Here is a 17,835-nt window from a genome sequence, read left to right as displayed (position 1 = left end):
CCCTTTGGCCCATGTCTCGAAACATCAGGTCTGCTGTTTGACAACTCAGGTTGGTTTGGTGTCAAGGAGTTTCCCTCAGAAATACTGGGTTTGTCTTCCTCTGTGCCTTCCCCTCAGCAGCCTTGGGGATGCTCCTGTGTGAAGCCATCTGTCTCACACAGTTTCAGACAACTTCAAACAGGATATTGTGCAATAAGTCATCTCCTCTAAAGGGTTCCAACAACCCCTTTCCAGCAATAGGAAATTATTACTGATAGATGAAAGTGGAAAACCCCCAACAGTTTATTAACAAACAGAATCCCCCCATGACACGCGTTACAAGAAGGCGCTGGGGTCTCTCTCGGAAGAAGAGGAGCTGTCACGGAGCAGTTCCAGCAGCTGATGGAAGCTCGGGGGCTCGTCCGGCGTCGGCTTTCTCCCGTGGCAGAGCTCCATGGGGCGGACAGGGCAGTGAAGCAGCTGGGCTGGAGCCCCTCGCTGCCTTTTCTCCCTGGCGTGGCTCAGCTCACAGACTCTCGGGCTGGGAGCGGGGCCGCTCCGCTCCTGCCGGCACCGTGTCCCTGGGCTTGGACAAACAGTTTCCTGCCAGGAGAGCCCTGAACACTGCTCCACAGATCTTTCATACAGGCCCAAACCAACTCCAAACACTCTGTCTGCAGCAGCTTTTCACAAAGGGCTGCAGCAATCCAGGACAGCTGCAAGTGAGTGTCGGCAGGCTCTTGTCTTGTTCCTGACAGCAGAATTCTTGATGATCTTGTGCAATTTTCTTCAGATGTAACATGAGAGCTGAGGTTTTTTTGTTAAAATACTTTATGATGAGTAACAAGCCTTGGGAGCATGAGGTACAGGACTGACATGCGAAAGCATGAGCATATTCTCCAAAGTGGCCAGTTTAATTGTCCATTTTATTACTCTTGTATTTACTTTACACTAATGAGGAAAACCAAGCTCTGCTTGGAGGCAAAATAGGCATGGGATACACTCTGGTCCCTCGCAGGCTCACCAGGGCTGGCAGTGACACAGCAGGCAGTCTGCTTCATTGTGAACCACTACAGAGCTGCATCCCAATCTGGTTTCAGTAGTGTGGTATTATTACGAGCTCCTTTTATGCATGAGATACAAAAAGGAGATCCCAAATGATCTTCATGCAAGCATGCAGTAAAGAACTGCTCCTGCTATCCTAATGAAGTGTTTGCTTTGGCAATTACACTCTTCCCATTCATCTTTTGATGCAGACACCTCAGGTTTTCCCCTACACCCTTGCAAGGCTGGCAGTCGCTGTTTCCCATTTCCTGTTCTTCCCTAGAGATGGTGCAGTGGCTGCTTTGAAACAAAGAGCCCTGAGATCTGGACAGCTTGAAGGAGCATGAAATGCTTATTAGGTGCTCATATTGGTAACACCCCGGTCTGCACTGCCCAGTCCTCTGCAGCAGCAGCAGGACCATGCATCATTCCTGTTGGTGGATGTTCATGTTTCTCATGTGCAAGAGCAATGATTTTGAGGAGGGAAAAAAATGCCCCTCTCCAAACAGTGGGTGTGCAAGGAGATGTGAAGTTTCACAGCCTTTTCTAGGATATTTTAGAAAGATCTAAGAGAATATTGTGGCATGGGGTAGGTCCCTAATTTTGTCTCCAGAGGAATCCCCAAAGGGCACATTGACTCTGCTGCTGATGGCAACCCCAGAAGCTCATGGACCAGTTTTTCCTGCAACGTGCCACCCTGCCTGGGCTTTACTAGGCTGGGACTAGATCCAGAGCTAAGCAAACACATGCAGCCAGGTGATATTGTGTAACATCAGAAGCTGGCAACCACAAGGACTTTGCTGTCAAAAGGTTACAGTTTGCACTGGGCCCAGAAGTGTTTTTCCCTAAGGCAAAGCAAATTGAAATGTGAAGTTTCAAAGCTTCCAATGACTATGAAAGGAAACTGCAGAATAATTTCTGGAAGGGCAGCATTGTCAATGATCATGGTGCCCACCAACAGCTGGAGCTGAATCCAGAATTGCTTCTTCCAGCTGTGCAGGAATTCATTCCACTGGCAAGCACTGGTCCATGGGAACAAATGATCCCGTAGCTCTGGGCTGAATGGCACCCAGGCTGCAGTGCAGATCTGAGGAACCCTTGTCACTTGTTATTGGCCTCCCAGTGCACTCATCCTTCTGCAAACAAGGGGCAAACAACACAGCTGCACTGCTGTCCCGGGTAAATATACACACAGGTGATTTTACCAAAGCAGTGCATCATTTCCCAGTGAAATCTGTGACCTCTTCTCACCTATGGAATTGTGATTGAAGACACCTGTGAGCCAGATCTGTGGGAGATTGCAAAGGAGCAAAGCTTTGGGATTTGGACACACTTCTCTTGGTTTCTTTGCTCGGGCCTTTGGTGAGCACAGAACACACCTAGGTAGAAAACCTTTGACTAGACAGGATCTTTTGGATCCATTGTCCCTCAAACAGTCAACAGGTGACTCTGTTGTAATGCTAAGTAACAAAGAGCAGCACAAATGACACAAAGAAAACATGGCCAAAGAGAAAGAGGAGAGGCCCAATGAGGAAAGGATGTGGTGAGACACTGGCACACTGAGTGAGCTGCACTCCCATAATCTCTAGGCTGGCATGTCCTGGTCTCACATTCTCCTCTTGGTTTTTTCAATTTTGTTTATTTATTTACTTTTTTCATCATCAAAATGAAATATATAGAATTAAAAACATGTCATCAAAACTTAAAGACAGAATCAAAACACATTAATTCAAAACTACATCTAAAGATCAGAACATATGTACATCTGTAACTATCAAGCCTAACGCATCAATCCTATTCTTCAAACACTCTCCATACAGGCGGCAGCTTCTTCCTGAGCTTGGAGGAAAGAGAGCTCTTCTGGACGGGGAGGCGAGGACTTTGTGGGTGAGGGAACATCGGAAGTGTCCCGAGAAAACTTCTCGGTAAGACTGTAACCAGTCAGATCTGCAAAATGGAGACACAAAGTTTAACAGAGGCCACCGTGCAAACCTAAAGCATCTGAAGCTCCATATTTCATGGGACACATTTCCTGGAAATGTCCAAACAACTGCACAGGGAAACATGCTCCTGCTGGCAGACACTGAGGCAGGCCAGGGCAAACCCTGAGCCACTTGCCCAGAGCTGGCACAGGCCCAGCCTGGCCTCGGGGCTGCCCTGGGACAGCAGGGAGCCCAGAGCCCTGTGCTCCCCAGGAATGGCTCAGCTGCACAGGCACCCTCCTGCTCCTCTGCCTGCCCCACAGCCCAGCAGCCCCACAGCTCCAGGGGCACTGGCAGCAGCACAGCTCACTGCAGGGGCACGTGCAGGGCACAGCTGTTCCCTGGCAATGTGCACAGCCTCTCTGGGCTGCCACAAGAACCTTTCCTCCCAGCAGAGATTGGCCCCGCTCCCCCCTCACCTCTGTGTGAGGCTGAGCCATGATTGCCTTCACCTTGTCCTCAATCTGGAGCTGCTTCAGGCCCCCCATGCCATGAGTAGGAAGGGCAATGGAGAGAGCAGGGGCAGATGCACACCACAGAGACCTGCAGCAGGATTGAGGCTCTTTTCACCCATGTATCCCCAAATCTGCAGAACTTTGGAAAACAACAAATGCAGGGAAAACACGTTGTGGGCTATGAAGTTGCAGAATATCCAGCAATGCAGCCTATTTCTTCTGTGGGGCTTGGCAACGGATCCATCTGAATGTTTTACCCTATTGCAAAGCTGAGGAAAGGGTGGCAGGCAGTTTAGCCGGGCTGTCCTTTTCTAGAGAGTGTCTCTTGGGAACTATCAGGCCCAGCACCAACATTTAAGGCAGCATTTGCTTCAACTGTCCCATGGCAGTCAGCCTGTGGAGGTGCCTGTAAAGTGATTCGTCATGTCAAGGCTAACATGAAACATCAGTTTGAATAGAAAGTAGAGCTCTAAGGCCATGACAGTCATACAAGACTCCTTTGGCAGGAGCTGCACCTGCTGTGCAGGCTGTGCCACACCCAGCAGATTGTCCCCCATGTGCTCCATGGGGGCAAGGACCCTCCTCATTTCTCAAGTTAATGGCATCATGAGGAGACGTGGTTTTCCCAGGGCCTCTGTGGTTAGCACTGTGAAATACCAAACACTGCTCACAGCTGCAATTGCAATTGCAATTGTCCCTCTGCCCACAAAAGCACAAGGCTCTATCCTTGGCCTTTGCAGGCACTTTCCCTTCCCCATCAGTCACCACATCTAGGAAAATCTGACAGACTGGGAGAACTCCAGGGAGCAGCAGGAAGCTGAGTCAGAGGAGCTTTAGTTGGGATATCAGGAAAAAGGGTTTTTCACCCAGAGGGTGGTTGGGCACTGGAACAGGCTCCCCAGGGCAGTGGTCACAGCACCAAGCCTGACAGGGTTGAAGGAGCATTTCGACAACAATCTCAGTGGTGTGACCCTTGGGCTGTTCTGGGCAAGGCCAGGAGCTGGACTTGATGGTCCTGATGGGCCCCTTCCAACTCCCCATATTCTACACTTCTGTGATTCTGAGAAGTAATGGGCTGCAGGAGGGCAGAAATAGATGACAAGAGGAAAGAAGTGAGGTTGGTTGAAGAATCAAGTCTCTGAGTCCACAGAAGATGCAGGATACAGGACCTTTCCCTCCCAGTTTTCCCATTCTCTGTCTCATCCCTTCTCCCTCCCACACACACAAAGGTGAAGAACATCACTAAAAGAAGAAGAACCTACTTGACTCCCATGTCCATGAGAGCAGTCATTGCTTGTGCAGGAGTCTCATTCTCCACCAGGATCCCCAGGCTCTGACTGGCTGCTTTCTGAACAAATTCTGGGGAGATGGACACCATCTGGAGAGGGACCCGAGCAACCTCATCCACCTCAGAGTCCATGTCCTTCCTCAAGGTCACAAAGAGCTCTCCCAGAGTGACAATGGCAGAGCAGGACACCTTGGAACCGAGGTTGGTCACTTGGGGAAGCCATGAGGGGAAACATAAGAATCACCTTGGAAAGAAAACCAGTTGCCTTCAACAGAAGTCCCAGGAAATGACAACACATCCCACTGTGTCCAGAGGAGCATACAAGTACAGGAAGAGCAGGAGAGCACAAGCACAGAAAGGCACTTACTCTGGCACCAATTTCTGGCTTCAGACCTGCTCACTGCAGGCGAAAATAAAAATTTAATTTAGTGTTCTACTTAACCCTTCTAAAATGTCCACATCTTTGTTTTTAGGCCCTTTTACTAGAAAATAAATAAAGAGCTGCTTTCAAATCATGAAGGCAAAAGTCATAAAGATAAAAGAGTCAGGTGCTCCTGTTCAAAAAAGCAACACCAGCAGCTGAAGCACTATGCCAGGAAACAGAAAACACAGGCTCAGGTCTACAGAATAATTTGCAGTGTTGAATTATAGCTTGGGCAGAGACTAGGACTCTGGCAAATAACATCATTAGTGTCTCAGTTTCTGCATTTGCACATTGCATTATGAAGGCTCCACACTCAAAGATGAGTGTCAGATACCCAACCTGCCAGTAAATACAGCTGCATGTACCCACAGATCCTACAGACAGCTGACAGACATTAGAAATATCAGGTCTAAACCAGAAATGAAGGCAGACCCTGAGCACACATGGAGATGAACAAGCACATACCTTCTCTACACACTGTGTATGAAGTATGGGGGACAATTCAGAACAATGTTCTCACCTCGCTGGCAACTGCCAAGCAAACCTCACCAAGTCTGCAAAGCAGGACCTCTGAATGGGACCCAGCCAGGTGTCTGATGGTGAAGAGTCCCTCCTCCTTCAGCTCCCTGAAAGGCAGAAGATTGATTTTTCTCTCCACCAAGGCAGCACCCTCTGAAATGACCAGGCTGGCAGCTCAGTTGAACAATGGGAGGTGCTTTTCAAGGGGTGCTTAATGAAATCATGGAACGCGTTGCCTCAGGATGCTGTGGCTGTCAAAAGCATTCACAAACCCAAGAGGCAAAGAGAGGGGTTTTAGAGTGGCCATTTGAGAAGACAGCCTTTCTGAAATCTCTGGCACATGAGGCCCCTCTGTCACTGCTTCCTGGGAGCTGTGAGACCGGGCCATGCTGCTGTTTGCTGTCACCTCCCTGTACCTGTCCCTGAGACACAGTGCCACCGGGCTGTTATTGGGGCATTTTCCTTCTTTGCCAGCCCCAGCAGGCATTCAGCAGGGAGAGTCTGCACTGGCTCTCTGGAGCTGAGTTTCCACTCTGTGATCTCGGCCTCTCTGTCTCCCCCCCGAATCCCCCTCACACATTCCCAAAAAAGCAGCAGGATGTCTGCTGGGACCACCTCAGCCTGCAGGAAGGCCAAGTGGGTCCTGGCCTCTCCTGACCCACAGCACAGCTTTCTTTCATCACAGCATGGAAATATAAAAATTGTATTATCACATCACACAGAGGGCCAGGAGCTTTTTATTTTGGCTGCAAGTGTCCACAGGGCATTGGGGAAGAGGAGAAAAAGAGTGTTTTGCAGCAAGCAACCCAGCTACTCAGGCAGGATGGTAGGAAAAGTGTCTGGGAGCTGCTTTTTAGGATTTTGGTTGTTCTGCTGAAGCTTCTGACAGAGCTGATGGGCAGATCCCAGAGCTGTGGAGAATTCCTGGGAAATTTGTCCTTGGATATGTCTAGAAATGCTCTCCCAGCCATGAACTGCCATCCGTGTCCTGTCCATATGTTACTGCCTTGACTGTTGAGTGTCTGAGGTGCCTCTTGAGGCTGCTATGGACCTCCTTCACCAAGGAATGGATTGTGATACAACATCCCTTTCTGCTTCTATTTGGGCGCTGACAGAGCCTGGACCACTGTGCCTCGAGCTTGGGCTCTGGCCAAGCAAGATTGCTGATGAGAGCAGCTCAAGGTCCTCAGCTCTTCCCTGCTGCTGGGACAGACAGACATGGCCATGGGGACAGAATGGAGCTGCCCCATCTGCCAGGGCACTAAGAAGGATGTGAATTTTTCTCTGCCCTGTCACCACCAGTTCTGCCTGGGCTGCATCCTGCAGTGGGCAAAGAGAAATCCAGCCCACTCCGCAGAAGAATGATAGAAGCTGTTACGTTTTCTGAGTATGATCAACAGGACTACATACAATTTGCCATCAGCTCCCCCAAACAATTGCTAGAGCCCAGCAGGGAGAGAGCCTGGCTCCCTGTGAGAGTCTGTCAGAATTTTCCCTCATCTGCCTCACGATCGTCCTTGGGAGACCACTGAAGAGAAGACCCCCCCTGTCTAGAATCTGGCTCTGAAGGAGAAAAGTCACACGCCACGGGCCCTGAGACCTGAAAGCTCAGTGTTAAGCTATTGTTTTCACAAGTGTGTTTGCTGTATGCTAAGAAGGGGGCACCATGCCCCGTTTGCAACAATAGCAGCTCTGGAAGCTGTCCCATCCCTTGGCCCGGCTGGACTTCTCCTGCGTTTCAGGTGGTCTCCCACAGAAGACCCTCACCTGTTTTACAACCACCGTGACAGACAGACTGAGATGTGAGACGCTTCCCCACGAAGGACTGAGACATGAAACTTCTAAAAGGCCCCTCTTGACTCCTTCCAAGGACTGGGACTGAAACCCCCAGCCCGGGGGAGGTGTGTGGGGGAGGCAAGCTGACCAAAGCGAGATGTTTGCCTGCAGGTTGTGACCACTGGACTGAGAACACAATGGCTCTCATTTACTGCTGAGAACATAGACTACCTGTTACATCTATCAAGCTCATTTACTGCTGAGAACATGGACTACCTGTTACATCTGTTCCCTATTGTATCTGTTTCCCCCCATTCACAATTTTCAGTAATAAAAACCTCTGAGTTAGCTAGAGCCTTTGAGATCTCCCCAGTGTAGCAGGTGGATCCTCGGCTGGACTGGACCAACAGACTTCGTCTCTGCGTTGGTAGCTATATCCCCTCTCCCTCTCTCTCTCTCTCTTTCTCTATATTTTTCTCTCCCTTAATCCCTCTATTGCATTTTTGCTGTAGTTATTTCAATAAAACCACATTTGATTTGATTATCACTGCAAATCCCCTTGTACCGTGTTGCTTTTGCACTCTGAGATCATTCCTACGAACCATCAGGTCATCTGTTCACTAGGATGGACCCTGACACCCCCTTGCTGAAAGCAGCTCCCAAGACCCTGTGATGGCTGCTCCATCTTCCCCACAGGGAACACTGTCCCCAGCTGAGCAGGGGCTGCAGGGCCAGAGCCTGTGGATGGCCTCCTGCCCAAGGAGTGGGCCGAATTTTTCAAATAACAATGTCATCTACTGGACCAAAGGTGGCCCTGGCTGCAGCAGAAGCTGGAGGGAATATGCCAGCACCAGGGATGGCTGGTTAAGGAATTCATAGAGCAGCATCCTGCACGCCCTCTGTGCCTCTGGTCAAGTCTCCAAAACCTTGGTGCCAGTACTGCAGCTTCTCCTCTGTAGCAGTCTGAATTGCTGCTAGCATAGTCCAGGGTAAAGAAGCAAAAAGGACCTTTGCATAATCTCCACAGATGTTTTATTCAGCTGTGCAGGGAGATGTTCAGGTCCCAGCACCCACACACAGAGGGTCTCACTTTGTCTCCACAGGGGCCCAGGGGCTGACCCTGATTTTGGGGCAGTACAAAGATAAGGGGGCCAATCAGGGAATAGGGAAGGTGTGGCTCGGGAACACAGGAACAGACAGGAACAGGGGAAGGAGCCAATGGGGTCTAACAGCTTTTTGGGGGAAGCTTCTGGTGTCTCCCTAGACCAGGGAATGCCCCCCCAGGGTCTCCACAATTCCTCCTGTTTTATATTATTAGGAAAGCTTCTCTGAAGGATCAACTGAATCAACACAAAATGACAAAAACCATCAAAAGCGCTCACAGGACAATTGTTCAAAATTCAAACAATTTTGAGTTCCCAATGTGCCAACAGATTTCTTGGAGTGTCTTAGATCTGGCAGGAGGGATGCAGGGTTTTCTTAGCACAGTTTATCAGGAAACTGAGTCATACATACTGAACCTCTGGTCCATGGCCTCCTCACTGCCATCGTGCAGCAAGGAAGCCCAGAGGCTGCTGTGCTCTGGTCCTGTCAGGGATGAACACAGCGGCTCTGTGGCCAGTGCCAGCTCCAGTTCCAGCAGCTCACAAGAGGAGACTCCTTCCAGAAGCTCTGCTGGCTCCAGTGTGGCAGACCAGCAGAGCCCACTGGAAGCCACCCTCCTTTGCAGCCACCCCCAGCTGCGCCCATCATCACTGCAGAGCAGGAGCTGCCCCAGAGGAGCCGCGGCAGGAGCTCATGGCAGTGGCAGGTCCCTGTGCCCAGGGCAGAGCCACAGAACCTCTGCTCCTGGCTGGGACAGGGGCTGCTCACTCTGGTGTCCCACCGAGAGGAGGGATCCTGGGCCCCAAACTCTGCCCAGCCCTGCAAAAGGCCACCCCGCCAGCAGTGCCAGCAAGGTTCCTGCAGCCATTCAGCCAAATCAGAGGAAACAAATGTCTCTTCAGCTGACACAGTCTCTGCACACAGCTTCCTCCCCCTTCTCCTGATGCCTTCCCCTGGCTCCAGCAAGAGCTGCAGGAAATGCTGTGTGAGCCATGATGATGGAAGAGCTACTGATAAAAACAATGGGGTGATGCTTTCAGAGGAGTCATGAATGGAAGACTGACCAACCTTCCAGCCAATGGTATGCATAAAGATTCCATTCTTTAAATAATTGCCTGCAATAAATTAGTAAAAAGAAAGATACGGAAACAAATTAAATCTCCCACAGCTGCTGGCTTTCCTCAGGCTCCATGGTCTATGTATTCCTAGACTTACTTCATCTAGGCAGAATATTAACTGCCCTGACTTGCTGGAGACTGACCACAAGGTCTCATCTGTGGTGGGCAGTCACTAAAATTAGCTCAGCAGAGGCATCTTCAGCTGTCCAAGTGTAGCAGGAATACATATTCTCTGCTTCATGGCTGTGTGGCAGCAGCTGCTGGTGTGGATTTGTCAGCGTTGCTCCATGGATTACTCCTGGGAAGGAATTGTGTGCACAGGCACAGTATGATGGCTTCGATCTCCTCTAATTACTCCAATTGGATGATGGCCAGAACTTTTAGGCAAAAAGCATCATGACAGAATAATTTACAATATTCTCCAAACTACTCCTGTGGTTTTGATTTTCTTACTGATTAGGTTCAGTGTCTGGCCTCAAGAAATCAGTCCAGAGAGAACAGGCAAACCTCAGCTTGCAAGTTAGAGTGCAAGTCTTTAATCTGCTGTTTTTGCAGCATGTATAAACAACTCTTCAACATATTTGCAAATAAATCTCTTAGTTCTTGCTATACCTATCCAGAACCTGACTCTCTCCTCATTTTATTTTGATTTGATATCCAAGCATGATTTATTTCTGGACAGGGAAGTAAGAACGAGCTGAAAATACAGACTACAAGTGTGAATCTATACTGCAGGAACTGAGCTGTAGCTTGGAATTAAAGGCAAGAAGGGATGCCATGGTAAATGTGAACATTTAGTGCTGACATAGGAGCCTTCTGCAATGCTCCACCAACCCATGGTTCACATTGCTACAAACTCTCATTCTGGTGTTACAAAGAGTGTTGAAGGGCTGGCTGTAAGTAAAAAAAATAGCCAGAATGATAATTTTTGTTAATATGGCAGACAATGACTATCTAATAATTCAGAGCTCATAGAAGTGAGTATTCAGATTTCCACTTATTATGTGCTGGCAGTTTTAATTTGAAATCAACAGGTTTATCCAAATCAAGTTATCCATAGGAATTAGTTTGCTCTATGATCTACCTAAAAATGCCTCATTGTCTGATAAGTTTAGTAGAAATTTGCAAAGTCAACAGTCCACAGATTTTCATTTCTTGTTTAGTGGCTATTCTGCAGGAAAGCTTTTACAGACTAATCAGTTTGGATGTAATTAAAATGCCAGTACATTTCATCTAGCCATTTTGGTATTAGAACAAAACCATATGACTGCACAGCCATTTAAAAAATATTTTAAAATAAATTTTCAAATCAACAGTCTGAGTAGGACTCAGAATAAAAACACTACCAAACTTCAACTCCATTGGAAGATTCCCTTGTCACCCTGTGAATCAATTCTACATTCAGAAGATTAACACTCCCAATGATGGTAGTTTTGGTGTGATTAGGAATTGGGGAAGGGTCTTCTTCCTTCTCAACTCCATGCTGCAGTGCCTTTGGGATGTGGCCTGCTGGCCATTGTTTGTGCAGCCCCGGTGTTTCTCCCTGAGGCAGAAAGTGCAATGCTGGGTGACAGGAGGGTTGGATACGGCCTTGGGCTCAGGGATCACAAAATGCTTGTGTTTGATTCCCAGAGAAGGAACGAGAGACGCTGGGGAAATGTAGACCTGCAACAAATTGTGAATTTGTTAAGCTTTAACAGGCAAATTGTGAATTTGTTAAGCTTTTAGTCGTACCTTTCCTCACAGCAGTGGTTAATGTGTGCAAGTGGATGTCTTAGCCTTGAGAATAAAGACAGTGGGCCTGCTGAGGAGGAAGCTGCAATGCATTCAAGCAGAAGAAGGCTCTTAACCATGGAAGGAGAATTTGAGGAACGGGATGTTCACCACATGACCACCAGAGACCCTCAAGAGACCCCTACTCTAAATGTCAGTAATTTTGGGGAAGTGATTTAAACATGTCAGACACTGTGTGAGAATGTTTAGCCTGTGAGTTGGAGCAAAGTAATGAATAAAAGTAATGAAAGAAATGTCTTGGTTCCGTGGATACTAACACGTGGGTGTGCATGTTTCAGGGAAGTGATTCCTCACGCACCCAGCACTGAAATAAAGTAATGCCTCTTTTCTCACACTGAGCTGGCAGTGTGGATTGGGCCCTGCTCGGTGACGTTCATTTTGGTCATTTCTATTGAAGCATAAAGAATGGTTGAAATGAAATCTTTTCCAGCTGTTTCCCTTTGGTTTACCTGTTTGAGGGTTAAAATTCTGTGCTGCAGGTGTGCTGGGTGTGTGCAGAGCAGGGCAGCCCCAGAAACCCCTTGGCTTGCCCACAAATTGTCATGCCTTGTTGCCAGGTGTGCCCAGCTGTGGCAGGAGAAGGAGCCCGCAGCGCAGTGGGCACCATGCCCTGCCCAGCCGGGGCTCTCTGGCACAGAGCAGCAGCAGCGCCAGCACTGTTCAACCCGCTCCTGCCTTGGCTTCCCCTGGCACACAGAAGCCTCTGGAAATCAGCACGGCCAGCGGCGTTCCCAGCTTGGAGCAGCTGCTGCTGGCGGGCAGATGCTGCCATTTCAACTGCTGCCAAAGGGGAAGAAAGGCAGAGATGTACCCGCACCGGAGCCCTGGGCATGTCCAATAAAGGAGCAAATATGTGGGGAGATTTGTTAGGAAACATTTCAGCTGTGATGCCAACAGTGGCTTCTCTCCTGGTTCTGTGTGTTCTGGACGAGTAATGCAATGGTTGGCTCTGACAATTAAGAAGCAGATGTTATGTGGATGTTCAAATGTGTAGTGATGGTATTGTAATATATCCTCCCATAGTCCTCTTTCCCGTCCCCCTTGTAATAGCCTTGGTAGTCAGGGCATTTGGGGAGGGCTGGCTTGTGACCAGCAGGCAGGGTGTAACAACACCTGACCTCCAGTCAGGATGCAAGAAAGTAATCTCCACCAATGGACAGCAGAGAAAGAGTTGACTGACAAAACTTTTGGAGGGCTAAGTGTATAAAAGGCAGAGCATCCTTTTTGTAGATGAGCACATGGCTGCTAGTCACAGAGACTCCCTATACTGCAATTTTTCCTTATTCAGTCCTTTGTTAAGGTTTACTAAACCTTTAAAATTTTAAAAGTGAGAGTCATTTCTCACATGTACAATGCTGTGGGCCATTGTCTTGGTCTGGTTTCCTTTGCTTGTGTCCCATCTGAGTGCTCAGGTGGGGTACAGGCTGTATGTGCTTGGGGCACCCTTGGAGTTCCCCTTGGATCCCCTGAACAACAGGGTTTGTCCCATGAGGGGAATTTGTGCTCCTTTGTGACAGAGGAGAACTTCCGTGGCTCTTTTGTGTTTGCTGTAGGGAAGGTTGGTTATTGCTGTGCATAAATTCACAGACCAACATGGAGTGTTTGCTTTGTGATGTCAGGGCATGGTTGCCACCTTGTTGTAGTGACATCAGAAGGTTGCCTTGGTGCACCGAAGGCCTGAGTGTCAGAGCAGCCCTAGTGTTTGCTCAGTTGAGAACTTTTCTGGTTGGGGAATTTGTCAGTGGGTGGCTGCCCACTGACAAGATCATTGTTTTTTCTATTATTTACCTAACTTTCAAAAATGACTATGTTTCACCAACTGGCCATGTCAGGTTTTGCTGTATATGGCATTTCTTTCTCCATGTATTACATGACACACTTCACCCGTAAGTAGAGGTTTCCTCCCTTCTACTAAGGTTAGGATGTAACCTAACCTGGCTTTTGTATGTCTTCCTGCTCTTTCTTGGTGGCTGAGTTACTGATTTTGAAAGGGAAAGAGCATTAGGATGCCACTGGTTTGGTGGCTCCTGTCAAGAGGTTCATCTAAAAAGGGGGTGTCTGAAGCCACAGGGGCAGCATTTGCAGGGGAACCTGCAGGGCTTCTGTTCCCTCCACAGGAGAGTCTGTGGCAGCAGAGTCTGTCAATTCCTCAGGTTGCTGGGACAAGCAAGACACCTTTGAAATTATAGACTGGCAGAGCTTTTTGGAATGCCTTCTAAAAACTCTGCAGTTGTTCCCAGAATTCAGAGAAAGCTTATTTCTTTTTAAGTTTTGTCATGAAAGGATTTGACTGTCTAACTTAATAACCTTTTACTGAGTGCTAAAATAGTTAATCCCTTTGAAAGGAAGTTCAAACTCTAAAGCAGTGAGTGTCTGCTCCTGAACCCTAGAGGTGCTGCTGTGCTCTTCCACAATAGAACTGCCACAGCTCAGGGAAATTTTGGGAAGCTTTTCTGGGCAACTGTTTCCTGCAAGTTAATCAGAATTTGTGCGTGTAACTGACCGGAAAAAAAAAGAGTACCTGAAGGAGAGGATTTCAGAAGCTGTTTTATGTGTTTGGTAGAACAGGATCATTGAGTTTTAAAGAACAATTTGCATTTTCTTGGTCATATTTGTATTCATTTACTGGCAAAACAGGCTGACGTGTAGGCACAAGCAAGAATATTGTCCTGATCCCTTGCTGGCTGTGTGAATGAAATGTGTCTGCTGAAGGGATGTTGTGAAATGGGAAATCATCTCTGTTTGGGTTGACTTGTTCTGTGGGATTCAGCAGCCCAGGCAGTTTTCTGACAGCATCTGGTTCATTTTCCCTTCTCACTACAGGTCACCTGAAGCGTGTATTCAGCAGTACTGAAGATCCTGAGGTGAGTGAGAAAGGAACATTTCATGTTCCTGGTGTTTAAGTTGTCGACGGAAGGGAACCAGGACATCATTTTGATCATCACAGGCTCAATTTTATTGATCAGTATGGCAGGTTAAATACAGTTAATAATGAGCTTCATACATATTGCAAAAGTTGAGCTCAGGATTGGTCAGCTTGCATATCAGCACCTACGCCTACTTCTACATTCCTATGGTTCTACTTTTGATACTTTCTACATATTCTTAGGATGTATTCAGGACTAATCTCAACTCCCTATCCTCATGTTGCAGCAAGGTCGCTGCTGACTCTTCCTTTTAGCTTGCTGACTGCTGACTTTTCTCCTTCAGTTTAACCAGTGGCATTATATCAGTGTGGCCTTTCTCAGCTAACCAATTATTAATAATACTCTCCACATTTCCCCCGTTTTCTTCTTGTGCAAGGAGATTAGTTTGCCATGTTTTTGCTATTGTACGGCTGACCATGTTTTGGATACAGTTAAAGATACAAGGCAAAATAAGCAAAAACAGTAAAATTACACCCAGCAATCCTATAGCATAGATCACAAGGTTCCTCAGCCACGGTCCGAGTCCCAGGCCTTTAAGCCATTCGTCAATTCCTAAACTGTCTTCTTCCTTAAGTTTGTGAAGTCCCTGTTGTAATTCTTTTATCTTAGTGTGAATGGACACTGAATGATCAGACAGATTCATGCAACACATTCCCTTGAACTCTTCACATCCATGCCCTTGTGCTAAGAGCAAAAAATCTACAGCAGCTCTATTTTGCAAAACAGCATGGTTAACACTTTGCACATCTGCAGTTAGCATGTCTAGAATTTGTGATGTCTTGTTCAGCTCATTCTTTGCCCAGCATCCTAATTGTTTTGCTAAATTCATGGCTTTATTGGCAGATCCTCCTGGTAAGATAGTTGAAACCACTACCTGTTTGAATGTGCCCTAAAACCGTGGATCTCCTATCTTGCTGCAGTCTAAGTCATGTATGCTACGTTTTCTCCTGTTTGAATTTTGACTCAGCTGCATTAGCAACGACACATTAGGATGAAACAATGACAATTTTCCCAAAAAACAGGGTCCACCCTGTGGTTTAGCTGGTATACCATTCCATGCCCTGTCTCCACAAATCAAAAATATTCCTGTGGGTAATTTCATTGGTGCTGTGATATTTGTGCCGTTACATTGACTGTAATGCTGTGGAGAGAATTCACTTCACATTCAGGGATGAATCTAGGGTGGCCCATGTTTCTTTAGGTTGGTTTAAATTCTGAGCACCCGAAAGTTTGAAGCTAAACCATCCACCAGCTGTAGTGTTAGATATGCTGGCATTTGTACTTCCAAAAAGATCCAATTCTTCAGGAGGAGAATGCAAAGAGGTGTTAAGTGATTGGATTAGTAAGCATTGACGATAGCCATCACCCTGACCTGCAGTATACCCTTGTTGCACCGGCAATGTGATGTTTGACATGTTAGACATACATAAGGTTTGATTGTTTATCAAACTACAAAATTCTCCCGGAGACCACACCGGAAGTCCCACCAGGCATGTTCGAAATGGGTTAGTGACTCCTCCAAGACTAAGACAAAGTGATGATTGGTTAGTTTGATTAGCAAGCGTTACCCATAAATTTTCCCTTGGTTGACTAAAGTGTGTTACTCCTACTGCTTCACTTGCTACAGCATTGAGCAGTATTACAAAAACAAACCTCATTTTTATTTCTGCTTGCTTTGCTTCTCCTTTTCTTCTCTCTGCTTACGTTGTTTTTCCTTTCTTCGCTGTCTTTTCCCTGGTTTGCTAGATTGTCTATTGTAAGGCTGAGTCAATTCTTGAATATACTGATCTAATTCTAAATCAGCATCCTTGCTCACAGGTATAGCATGAGGTAAGTTTGAAGGCAAATCAGCTTTGCAGCGAGCTGCTATGATACATGAGGCTCTAGTAATTTCAAATATTCTAAGTTTTTCCTGCAACTTCCACCTAAGATATGCTATAACCACTTGTTCTGCCCTCTCAAAGAGCTGTAATCCTGTCCGTCCTGGCAGGCCAGTACTTTGTTCAAGAGCTCTAACCCAGATATGATTTCGAATCCACTTTCCAAAACAAGATGTACACCATAAATATCCCAATGACTTCTGTGAATACCAATAAACCTGATTACAATCTGCACAATGCAAAGCTACCCATGCATAGCATTTATCTTTATCCTTTTTGCAAACATAACAAGGAAGCGAATGTAAGTAAGGACCAGTATAAAATTCTATATCTTCAACCCAAAGCAACCAATTCAATGGTGGTGATCGCAAAGCCTCTTCAGCCTTTTTACTATATGAGGCTAACAGCTCAAGGTCTTTCTTTAACACAAGGTGTATCTTATTTCGTAATCGTAGTTCTTGTTCGTTATCCTCCTCAACAACTATATCCTCCCGAGGGTCCCACAACAGCAAAATTGTTCTAATCATAGAAAATTAATTGGCAATCACTGATACCCCTATTCAAATGAGACCGTTCCCTTTTTTGCCTTCTTTTTCTTATCTGTCTTCAATCTTGCTGCTCCTAATTTCACTGGTCCTGTCCCTTTCAAACTTAATTTTTGCAACTTATCAATGCAGCAATCTAATGCTCTATCAGGATCCCCTTGGAAGGGTCCTACAACTGAATGCTGTGTTAAAGGCACTAATTTCCTACACCTTATAGAAACTATGAGTGATTTACTTTGAACCTTAATTCTATTTACAATACATTGTATTTCCCATCGATAATAAGCAAGAACCTTCTGTTCAGGAGACTCATAAAGATTTAAAGCTATATATGCGTTTTGCCCCGTTTGTCTCCTTAATTCATCTTGCCAGCCTTTTCCCCACGTATGCTCGTGTTCACAAGTATGACACCACAAATCCCATAATAATGATTGTTCTATCCAAAAAGTTCTTTTACAACCCCCACAACGTAGAGCTATCCAGGCAGCACAATGTGGATTGTGACAGTCAAGGCAATGTAGTTTCGCTGGATCTGTTAAGTGAAAAGTTGATAATGAGTCAATAAAACCAATCAACTCCTGGGCCGTCCGGTAGTGACGTGTCAGTGCTCTGTCCACCGCTTCCGAGTACCCCTTCAATTGTAACAGTAGCGGTTGTAGGACTAGAAGCAGTTTCTTCCCCAGTCGCTCCTTGTCTTCCTCCGTAAGGCGATCCACCAGAGACTGCATCAAAAACAGGTTTAGTCCACTTAGCAGGCACCCACAAAGGCCCTGTAGGTGAGGAAACACAAAGATACCCCCGACCCCAATATAATACTTTTGCAGGTTTTTCCCATAATCCTGTACTCGGGTTCTTATACTTAATCCAGACCTCTGTTTCCTTAGTATTTTCCTGACCTGACCTTGGATGATGTTTCATTGCAGGGGGGGTATCATCTTCCCCAAAAATGCATAAATGATTAATCACATACAAAACCTTAGCCAAACATGCTTGTGGATCT

The sequence above is a fragment of the Melospiza melodia genome, chromosome 7 (genome assembly GCF_035770615.1).
Source record: "Melospiza melodia melodia isolate bMelMel2 chromosome 7, bMelMel2.pri, whole genome shotgun sequence".
NCBI classification, from domain to species: Eukaryota; Metazoa; Chordata; class Aves; order Passeriformes; family Passerellidae; genus Melospiza; species Melospiza melodia.
The sequence above is the reverse complement of the archived record's forward strand: the minus strand, read 5'-3'. Positions refer to the sequence as shown.